Source organism: Staurois parvus, unplaced genomic scaffold (genome assembly GCF_062004578.1).
Source record: "Staurois parvus isolate SC_StPar_1 unplaced genomic scaffold, SC_StPar_1.0 ptg000051l, whole genome shotgun sequence".
NCBI classification, from domain to species: domain Eukaryota; kingdom Metazoa; phylum Chordata; class Amphibia; order Anura; family Ranidae; genus Staurois; species Staurois parvus.
In genome coordinates, this window is record NW_028317847.1 from 5,831,476 (window position 1) to 5,843,723 (window position 12,248).

Genomic DNA, 12,248 nt, shown 5'->3' on the forward strand with positions numbered 1-12,248 from the left:
GCCAGTCCTTTCGATAACAAGCATGCTTTACTGCATATACAGACTGATTTTACTGTTGTGGGTTTAGTAACACTTTAAGTGCTTTTTTATTTCTTAAAATTCATACCAAGCTCTCTCCTGAAAATCATAGGAAGGGGTTTGTGCAGTAATGTTTAACATGAATAATGCAGGCCGTACTTGGGTCGAATTTCGAACAAATTTTCTTTAGAAAATCGGAAATCTTGTGCGTTTTGTAATCCGATGGTGCCACCATTGATTTCGAAAATTCAACCAACCAAGCCTTCAATTTCACCTTATGTCGCTACAGAAAAGAATTTTTGTGGCCAAGAATTTTCTTTTCTTTGAAGGTCACAGCTCATGCTCATTTATTTTTCGTTTATATTTACTGCACGATTCTCCCATCAATGATTCGAAATTCATTAGTTTTGAAACATGAAAATAAGCCATTTCTGTGACCCACTAACGGTGCAAAATTTGAACGAAAATTCTTTGAAAAGATTTTCGAAAGAAAATTATTTCGGAATTCAGCCCGTGTATAGCCGGCTTAACCCTGTCTGTGCTGGCAGATCTCATTATCAGTAGTGAACTAGATTTGAACACTGTGGGGGAGATTTATTAGAATCTGGTGCAGCTGTGCATAGTAACCAATCAGCTTCCAGGTTGTCAAAGCCTAATTCAACAAAGCAAAGTTATTATGCACAGCTGCACAAGATTCTGTTTACACCAGTTTTAGTAAATCTCCCCCTGAATGCCCTAACAGAGGTATAGAGATAACAGGATTTGGGTCCCTGCATTGTATGTTAACCTCCCTGGCGGTATTCCCGAGTGTAGCTCGGGGTAAAATTTCAGTACCAAGAGCGGTAACCCCGAGCTACACTCGGGCTTACCATGCGGCGTTGCTCAGGGAGTCCCTGCAGCGCTTACCTTATCCTTCGCTCCCGCGATGTGTCCCCTGCAGTGTCCCCGGCCATCTCCTTCGGCCGATGCCAGCATCCGGCTTCCGTGTTCCGGTCCCTGTGACGTCGGGACGTACGGGTGCCAGAACCGGCGGCAAATTTGAAATTTTTATATAGTATAATTTGAATATTATATAGTAAAACATTGCTGTTTCAATGCATTTCACATATATTTTGTCCCTACTGCTTTGTCCTGTGCCCTGCCTACATTTTGACTGTTCTTTCTGCCTGGAAACTTAGAAAAGTCCATGGCGTCCAAAAAGCGTCCCTTTATGTCAAAAGCGGTTTTAGACCGGCTAGAGAACAGCGATAGTAAATCAGAACCACTTGCAGAATTGAATGATAATGATTCGTGGGGAAATTCGTCATCAGACACTGAAAACGATTTTGCGACTTTGCTCAGCAATGTGTGAATTTGCCTCTGTATTTCAAATTTCAGTGTTTTTGGTTTGATTATATTATTGAATTAAATGTATTATTATTATATTATTATTTTTTATGATTATTAAATTATAATTTATGATTTCGTGTTTCAAGTTTTATCATATCCGGAATGTTTACTAGACTCTTGTTCGGACAGATTTCAGTGAGTTATTCCTAAAAATTACAGCCTACAATAAAAAACTACATATTTCCATGCAAAATAATGGTACCGCTTTCAGCACCAAGATCGGGAATAATCATACTGCCAGTGAGGTTAATACACATTTAAAAACAAACTGTCCCTATTCCTATAAACTGCCATCTATTCAAAGTAATGTGCCTGTAAGTGTCCTATGTATAAATTTGCTCCAAACAAAAAAATAGGTAATAAATGAAAAAAAAAAGAAAATATGATATATACAGTATATAGGTGTGCTTTGTAGCAAAAATATAGTGGAGGTTTCTCAAATTTGACTTCAAAATTGGAAATAAAAATTGAAATCTACTATATTTTCCCTTTAAACTGGTGACATATGACACTTGCGGTGTACGGCCGCCATGCCGCCCTTGTCAGAATTCTGAAGGGTAGTTCATTGAGCCCCAAGATAAACTCCTCACTGTGTGCCGCACTAAAATATAAAGTGACTTGTCTAAGGTAACAAACAGCAGACACATTTATTGAACCAGACTTTCCAGCTTCAGACTTACAGTCTGTACTCCTGCCTTTGCTTCCAGTCAATAGCAGTGACATATCTCACTGCGGTAACTTAATCACTTACTTACCAGTCACAAGGTGGAAATTGGGACATTAAAACTTCTTTAGGTAAAATGTAAAGTAAAACATAAAGCTTTTTTTCAGACTTTTCTGTATTGAAGCTAAATACAAATTATTGTTAAAGGGTAACTCTTTATTTGTTGAAAAAAAATATTGCTAATTTAAAAATATATATATAACATATAGAATTGCTACACAACCCATATTGTAATTGAATGTTGTTAAAAATTACCTTTCCATTTCAGTCTGCAGCCACTGCAAAAAATATACAAAGCACATGGTAACCCGGAGGAGCTCTGTTTACTGTTGGAGTACAGAACCCCTTCAAAAATATAATTTCCTGCTTGTGTGATTGGCTCATTCATTTTCCTGTTAAATACTTCTAATGGGATGCTGACACTGCAGCTTTCCTCATTAGAACATTGAGAATGCACCAAATGATTATAATGAACCAGACCTAAAAGTTGCAATATATTTTTTCAACGAAAGAAGAGTTACCCTTTAACAATAATTTCACAATCAGTCTGCATTCAATCTGCAATCATGGTGAAGCAAACAGCTATTTCTTCAGGGGAGAAACAGTTAGAAATCTACTACAGTTTGTTAAAATCCCTGTAATGTACATTGAATACCCAGAAAAAATTGTTTTCTTCCCAATAAACGTGGAGTTAGTCTTTAACCACTTGCCCCCCAATATTGCACTGCAATACTTTAACTGAGAATTGCACACTGTCCACAAATGATATTTATATCATTTTTTCACACAAATAGTTTTCTTTTGGTGGTATTTGACCACCACTGGGTTTTTTATTTTTTGCACTAACAATGAATAAAAAAGACTGAAAATTTTGAAAGAAACACAACATTTTTTACTTTTTGCTATAAAACATATCCAATAAGTCTAGGCCAAAATGTATTCTGCTACATATCTTTGGTAAATAAAAATCAAAACAAGTATATATTAGCTGGTTTGCGTGACAATTATAGCATCTACAAACAATGTTATAGATACTGGATTATTTATTTTTTTAATACTAGTAATGGCCGTGATCAGCAACTTACAGAGGCAATCTGACACTAACTGACACTGGGTGGGTACTAACTGCCACTGACATCTCTAGTGACACTAATACAGTGATCAGTGCTACTAAAAAAGCACTGTCACTGTACTAATGACACTGGGCAGGAAGGGGTTAACATCTGGGGTGATCAAAGTGTTAACTGTGTGCTGTTTTCCTAGGGGTACTGTGTGCGGTTTTACTAGGGGATGTGCTGGTTTTTATTTCCTGGTTTGCAGGGAGATAAAAACTGGCACATTCCTGCTGACAGGAGAGAGATCTGTGTTGTTTACATACACAGATCTCTCTTCTTTCGCCCACTCCACCCATCGCCAGGCCCTGGTCATGAATCACTGACCGGGACCCAGTGATTGCTATGTAAGGGAGCCAATAAAAGTGCGTCTGGGGCTAGAGACAACACAATACGGGCTATAAATATTCAGCATTGGTTAACTCAAAAACGACAATCTGGCTTCTTTCTATCGTTAGATGCAGAGAAGGCATTTGATAGACTGGCGTGGGACTACATGGAGGCAGTTCTGATTGGACTTGGATTGCCTCCGCGTTTCCTGACGTTTATCATGTCTCTATATACCACTCCCACAGCTAAAGTGAGAGTTAATGGTCTCCTTTCGAATTCCTTTTCGATAGGCAATGGGACTAGACAGGGATGTCCTTTATCCCCCCTCTTATTTATTCTGACACTGGAACCTTTGTTGAATTGCATCAAACAGAATGATAACATCAAGGGGATTCTGATAAATGACAAAATTCATAAAATAGCAGCCTTTGCTGATGACATATTACTTTTCCTAACAGACCCACATATCACTTTACCTAATCTGCTACAAGAATTCAAATTGTTCCAGTATCTGGCGAACCTAAAAATTAACTTCTCTAAATCTCAAGCCCTTAATGTCTCCTAGACCCAAGATGTGTTTAGACAAGCGAAATTGAATTTTCCTTTTACCTGGCAGTCGAAGGCGATCACGTATTTGGGTATCCAATTACCAACTCACCTAACGGAACTTTACGATAAAAACTTCTTACCCCTCTTGCGTAATATCTCCACAGACCTTCAAACTTGGAACAAACCTTGGTTCTCTTGGTTTGGTAAAGCTGCCATTCTCAAGATGAACGTGCTTCCTAGAATATTGTATCTACTGCAAACAATACCAATTAAACTACCAACTTCTTTCTTCGCATCTTATAAAACACTTTGTACCTCCTTTCTTTGGTATAATAAACGCCCAAGAATTAGCTTTGCCCAACTCACCATGCCGAAGAAGGGTGGAGGTATTGGATTGCCTGATATTGCCCGATACTACAGGGCTTGTCACCTAGCAAGGGTAGTAGATTGGACCACGATCCACAATAGTAAGGTTTGGGTTGGTTTGGAGACAGATTTCTCAACGATACCACTTGCCTCTTCCCCTTGGCTGGAAAACGTTCATATTCCTTCGGAGTTTCGGGAACACCCTCTTATAGGTCCTACCTTAAGCTGTTGCCATCAGTTGTTCCGGAAAAAAGAACTCTCTTCCTCTCCGGGTCCGTTAACTCCAGTCAAAAGGAATCCAGACTTTCTACCGGGTATGTCCCGGGCCTTCCTAGCCGGTGATAATTGTCCAGATAACCTGACGGTACATCAACTTTTCAAAGATAAGAAGTTCTTATCTAGAGAAGATATTATGAAGACATGGCCATCCCGGATATTTACGCCATGGATGTTTAGACAACTTCATCACTTTATACAAAGCTCCCCACATGTACAAGATTATTCAAGGCCACTTACTCCGTATGAGAAACTTTGTTTTACGGACGTCCCCCAGAGACATGTTATATCCAAGCTCTATTCATATCTGGATACCGCCAATATGTCTCAACCTCGAAAGGCATGTGAGGCTTGGTCGCTCGACTTGCAACTGCCATTGTCACCGGAAGATTGGGATCACATCTATGACCATATGCATACAGGTTCCATATGTGTCTCTACACAAGAAAACAATTATAAATTATATTCTAGATGGTACAGAGTGCCGTCCTTGCTTCATAGATTTGATCCTGATGTCCCGGATTTATGCTGGAGGTGTCAACAGGCAAAGGGTACACTCCTACATATATGGTGGGACTGTTCGCTACTACTGCCCTTTTGGAGAAAAGTCCGAGACTTAATATCACAAATAACCACGTACAATCTAGACTTCACCCCTGCACAATTTTTACTCCATCATTCCTCACTTCCTTTTCGGACTTATCATAAGTCTCTTGCCTTACACATGATAAACGCGGCAAAACAATGTGTCCCTGTTCACTGGCGATCAAAACAAGTTCCCACTGTGCGGGAGTGGTTTATTAGGGTCATCAGGATTGCGGAGATGGAGGAGCTGATTTCAGTGGCAAAAGAACACCCCGAGAGATTCAGGAAGACTTGGGCGTGTTGGAAACATTTTCAAACCACCAGTACTTATCGTCTTTCTATGAATGAATAAGACAGGATCCAAGAACACAAAAACCTTTTGAGCTCTCACCTCTAGAATTGCTCCATAGACTGAATCTACCCGGACTATATCTTACATAAAGGTATACGCTAAGTTACCATAAATAATGCTCCATGATACGATAGATTGACAACCACTATTTATTATTTGATCCCCTCCACCCACCCCCCCCCCTTTTTTTTTTTTTTTTTTCTCTCTCCCCTTCTTTTCCCTTCCTACTTTTCTTCACACCTTTCTCTTCTACAAGTAACTACATCTTTTATGAGGGACAGAGTGTCCTTTCACATATAGGTATGATTGTCTTCCACAATAAGAACCCTACATTCCCCGGCTACGGACACAGAAGAACTGCACGCCTTCAAATGATATAGTGTACTACGCCTCATAGTCCCATTATTTGAGTAATCCCTACTCATTAGAACAGCATCCACTATAATTCTCCAGACTACCTATCATACTCAATGCTTTAATTGGTCTAGTTCATTCATTTACTATAATGTGATCTTTTGTATCAGGGTAATTTATACTTCAAATAAACAACTTATGACCCGTCTGCGCTACGGGAGATTAAGACAGATGTTTATGCGCGGACTGTGTTCCGTATCCGTATATGACTTGTTATGCCTTTCTTATTTCAAAATAAAATAAAAACTTTTTTTGGAAAAAAAAAAAAAGTGCGTCTGGGAGGATGCTTGCCCCCCCCCCCACCCGGAAAAGCAGAATCATGTATTTATACTGGATTCTGCGCAGCCGGCCGCACTGTAGCAGAAAAGTTACAGTGAACGGTTGGGAAACTGTAGAACTTGTGATTAAACACACAAATCAGAGAATTAACTAAGTTTCCTGCACCATTAAACTGTATGGAGTGCAAAGTACATGCACTACATTAACTAAGCAAATAGGCCAGTTTCTATTGTAGAGTGAAATAAAAACAGGCACAGGCTCTGCTCCTAATTAACAGGGGAAAAGCAGCAGTTTTCCATTTAGCAATCTCTTGCAGATTCCTGCCAGGTGCTATCTATTGACAGCTCACATCCCTCTCTCTGCTGGTGCAGTGATTTCACTACACGAGCAGAGCATGCAGGGTTAACAAACCTTTCCCTCCCTCCTGCTCTGAGCTGGAGGGATGGGGGTTGAGATCAGAGCATGCAGCTCCAGCTCTCCACTTTCTGTGCTGTGGGCTGTATCTGTCACAGGCACAGAACAAAGAACAGACCATTCCTAATTAACAAAAGGGCTTGTGCCCCTGTTGCAGGAGCAGCATCATCTCCATTGTTTTGTTTAGAAGAGTGGGGAAAGCTTATGCTTGCACCACTCTTTCTTAACCACCCAAATGTTGGACTTTCACAGCAACAGAACACAACTAGTTATAAAAAATTGTCCCATTTAATTTCTATTAAAATTAAATCTCATCATTGGTAATATTTACTAACAATCTGTTATTTTGATATAGGCTTTTTTCATCAATTGCTATAAGCCTATGGTCAAAATGATTGAAATACGGAAGTGGCACTGTGGAACATTGTGTATTCCTGCTGTCAAAGGTAAACTGTAGTCAAACTTCAGAAATCATCATGGCAATTCACATAAGGGACATAACCTCCCTTTTGTTCGTCATCCGAGTAATACTTGATTACAGCAGGGAATCCATTGTGTAAAATCCTTGGTTTGCTGGTAACCTGATATTCTGGGAGCACCTAATCTGGAGATAATTCTATCAGTCAGTATACCTGGGGCTATATATTGGTATTAGTGACTGTAGGCATCACATGTGCTTAGGTCCTAGTCCTCAATTCTTTGTAAGCTGTAAAGTAGATCTAAAACCAATCACTAAGATCTCATATAAACTTGAACCTGTTAAAGCGAAACTAAACTGCTGAATGAATGGCCACCCTGTGCCTTTCCTCCGTGCCGCCATCTTAAAAGCTCTACCATGTGCACATATGCATCACTGGTGTCTTCCAGGTATCATGGACCTGGCAGAGACTGGCAATGCATATGCGCACATACGGCAGGATTTCTGCATATGCGCACAAATGCTGTCAGCTTCTGGAAGATTGCCATGCAGTACGAGCTGCAGTACTCTCCGTCAATCTGGAGGTATCCCCAGCAGCACCTCTTCTTTGCCACTAGATGTCCTCGGTATTCTGAGTTGAAACACCCAGATTCATTGAATGTAGAAGACTGAGGACATACTGTGAGTGCAGGGTGCCATTTACTAGCACCTTGAACATGAAGCCCTGCACTCACAGGGCAGTGATACAAATGTCTTTGCATCAACCAGGAGTGCTCACCGCTGAGAGGGAACTAAAGGGGGCCCAGCGTGTCATGTCACTGTGCAGAAGAGATAAACAAGAACATAGCATACAGCTGACGTGGGGCCTCATGGGGGAGAAGGGCTCCTCCATGGGGAGCCTGGAGCCCAGAGTCGTGATTTAAGCTGATCTCTTTTACATGCTGTATGTATCTAACAAATATAAAATATAACGATCTCCTCCACATTCCTGGCTTTACCATAGAAATCGACATAAATTTCACTTACTGCAATTCATCTTTATCTCCGGGATGGCACTCTGCTTTCCACTCGCTGGAAATAAACAAGCAGCAATATTTCAGACATGACAATTTCTAAAAACTAAATCATTTTAGTAAGGTTTGATTCTAGCAGATTTTAATATGCAATTATGCAAATGTATCTTCATTATACAATTACAAACACACACAGCAGCAAAATTTAATTAATTACAATTCGAGCTGTATTTCATAATATTAACCACTAACTGTCCACAGATGTCTCTCTTTTCCTTGATTCATGTTACAATTTAATAATACATAGCGATAATAAAATAATATATGAACAGATGACTAAGGCAGATGGTGAGAGCCAAATTGAAAGCACAAAGAAATACACGGCTTTGATGCTCTACAAACATGTTGCAGGTCTGTGAGTTTTTTTTTATTTTTTTGTCAAATAATGAGGTTACTTTGTCTGATCAAGCATTATTCAGGAGTGGTAATATTTATCACTTTGGGGTTATAATTATATTGAAAATGAACTCCAGGCAAAATATCTAATATATATATATATATATATATATATATATATATATATATACATACAGTATGGATAGATAGATAGATAGATAGATAGATAGATAAATATATATTACATTTAAAAAATAATTTTTACCTTACAAAAAGATCTATTCAGTTAGTCTAGCAATGCCCTGGGTGATAACACAGCAGGCATCATGACTGATGACAGTTCCTTCCGGATAGCAACTGGTGACAACAGGGTTAAGTGTGTGGGCAAATGGTGGAGGAAAAAGGATGGCATGAACTAGGTGTGAAGTTATTGGTGGGGCGTGTAAGAAGGAGGGGTCTGTCTTTAATGTAGTGCCCTGTGTTCTGCAGTTCCGTTCAGTCTGCACATGTTCAGGAGAGAACGAATCCCTCCCTCCCACCAGGGGCGGACTGACCATTCGAGCACTCAGACACTGCCAGAGGGCCCGGGGTCAGTAGGGGGCCCCATGAGATGCCCCTGGTACCTTTCATTGGCTTTTTCAATAGGCTTTTTTTGGGTGTGGGTGAGGACACTGGGGCCCCATGATCCCCTATTGCCCGGGGGCCCCATGAGTTGTCAGTCCACCCCTGCCTCCCACCCTTATTGTTTTGGCTTTGTTATCCTTACTTTGGCTTCCAAAAAAAATAAAAACATAAAAAACAAACAAACAAATAAATTAAAAAATAAATAAATAAATAAATAAAAAACCCATACTGAGGAATATGTAAAATTTGCTGACTACCGAATTTCAACGGCATATGTTTTTTTTTTCTTTTCTATGCTTTGTTACTTGTCAAACTTGTGTGGGATTTATCTTAGCTGTGGTGCTTCTGTTGCACTTTTTCCGGCCACAGCCGGTGGTTATCCGTTTTGCGGGTTGAGGTGGCAGGTGGCGGATAAAGTTAGGTGAATTGCTGGCAGGATGCCCAAGTAAGCCCCTGAGCCTAACCTGGATGGCTGGAGGCTGAATTGGCTCCTGATAAGGAAAGAGAGTTTGTGGACACCCACTCAGCCCTGCGATAGGGAGCGGGTTATATGTTGGTGTTTTGATCGTTCATCATTTACATATCGTATCAAGCTGTGGCCGATACTTAACACCTTCCCGCCCAGCCTATAGCAGAATGACGGCCGGGCGGGACACTCGCCATTGTGACTGGGTGTCCACGGGACACCGCCAATGACATATCACTACACTGGCCCATTGCCAATGTCATGTGACCGCTGTGACCAATCACAGCAATTCCTGTCATGCCATCCATTGTATACAATTGTGTTGTTAGCTGTGACTGGTCAAGGCAGTCACATGATACAGACAGGGCCAATCACAGCCCATCTGTATCATGTGATCAGCTTTGCCCAATCACAGCTAATCACAACAAAAGACTGCATGAATCAGTTTCATTCATTAACAATGATTGCAAATAACAATGAAATACATTGGTATCAGCAATCATAACATGGTGAAAAAAAAAATCCTGATCACTTGCCCAGAGTAGTTCAATGTTACTATGGTAACATTGTATTGCTTTGGTCACAGTGTGCTGAAAAATAATATAGTAAAAAAAAGAAACAATTTTATAAAAACTAAAAAAATAATAGAAACATTTGAAAAAAATACAAATTCAATTATTATTATTATTTTCACCAAAGAAATGTAGCAGAACACATTTTGACCTATATTTATGAAGAAATGTTATTTATTTGCAAAATGTATAACAGAAACGAAGAAAAGTGTATTTATTTTCAAAAGTTTCAGGTTTTTTTGTTTTATTTAGCAAACAAAAAATTCAGTGGTGATTAACCACATGACGCCCAGCCACTGTAGAAATACGTTGGCAGGGCGGCACGGCTGGGCAAAACCACGTTTTAAAACATGTGTTTGCAAAACAGGTAGGGGGCACGCACGAGACGCGCCACCGCCCTACCTGTCCCGCTGATCACGACCGCGGATGTCAGTCGCCGGGTCACAGCCGGTCAATACCAGCTGTGTCCCGCCGATTACCGGCAATCACTGACAGAAAGCAGGGCTGCAGTAGCTCTGCTTTCTGTCAATTCCCTGTCAGATCCTGACATGCTGAGCTGGAGAGAAGAGTTTATCTCTCCCGATCAGCTGCCCCCTCCCCCCTGCAGTACACACCCCCGCCCCCTAGTAAAACACTCCCCTCACACAGTTAACCCTTTCAGTAAATAAAAAAGTTAACCCCTTCCTCCTCAGTGCCATTAGTACAGTGTCAGTGGGTTTTTTTTTGCACTGATCACTGTATTGGTGTCACTGGGGATGTCAGTGACCTCAAGTCAGTTCCCCCCAGTGTCAGAATGTCCGCTGCAGTCCCGCAGTCCCGCAGTCCCGCCGTAAGTCGCTGATCGCCGCCATAAGTCACTGATCGCCGCCATAAGTTGCTGATCACCGCCATTATTAGTAGAAAAAAAAATAAAAAATCCCAGTATCTTTCCCGCCATTTGTAAATGCTATAACTGTCACGTAAACCAATTAATTTACACGTATTGGGGTTTTTTGTAGCAAAGCATGTCGCAGAATACATTTTGGCCAAAATTTGACAAAATTAGATTTTTTAATTTTTTTTACTGCACATGTTTTATAGCAAAAAGTTCAAAATATTTTTTTTCTCAAAATTGTCAGCCTTTTTTTTTTATAGTGCAAAAATTGAAAAACGCACAGACGATCAAATACCACTGAAAGAAAGCTCTATTTGTGTGAAATAAAGGACATAGATTTCATTTATGTACCGTATTGCATGACCGCGCAATTGTCCGTTAAACTAGCGCAGCGCTGTATAGCAAAAAAATGGCATAAGTTGCAGTATCTATACCATAGTTTGTAGACCCTTTAACTTTCACACAAAGCAATCAATATACACTTATTGGGATTTTTTTACCAAAAACATGTAGCAGAATACATTTTGGCCTAAATTTATAACTAACTTTGAGTTTACTATATATTTTTTATAGCTGAAATGAAAAAATATCGTTTTTCTTCAAAAATTTTTTTGTTTATAGCGTGAAAAATAAAAAGCACACAGGTGATCAAATACCACCAAAAGAAAGCTCTATTTGTGTGAAAAAAGGATGTAAATTTCGTTTGGGTGCAGCATTGCATGACCGCGCAATTATCAGTTGAATTAGTGCAGTGCCAAGTAGCAAAAAGAGGCCTGGTCATTAAGGGGGGTAAATCCTCAGGAGGGCAAGTGGTTAAATACCACCAAAAGAAAGCTCTACTTGTGTGAAAAAAATGATAAAAATGTCATATGGGTACAGTGTTGCATGACTGCGCAATTGTCATTCAAAGTGCGACAGTGCTGAAAGCTGAAAATTGGCCTGGGCAGGAAGGGGGTATAAGTTCCCGGCATTGAAGTGGTTAATAAAGTATAAACCCAGTCAAAAAAACTTATGTTGTCGGAGTGGTTATTTAAGGTTATGCTTTGTTAAGAGAGAAGTGAACAATGGATCAGTCAT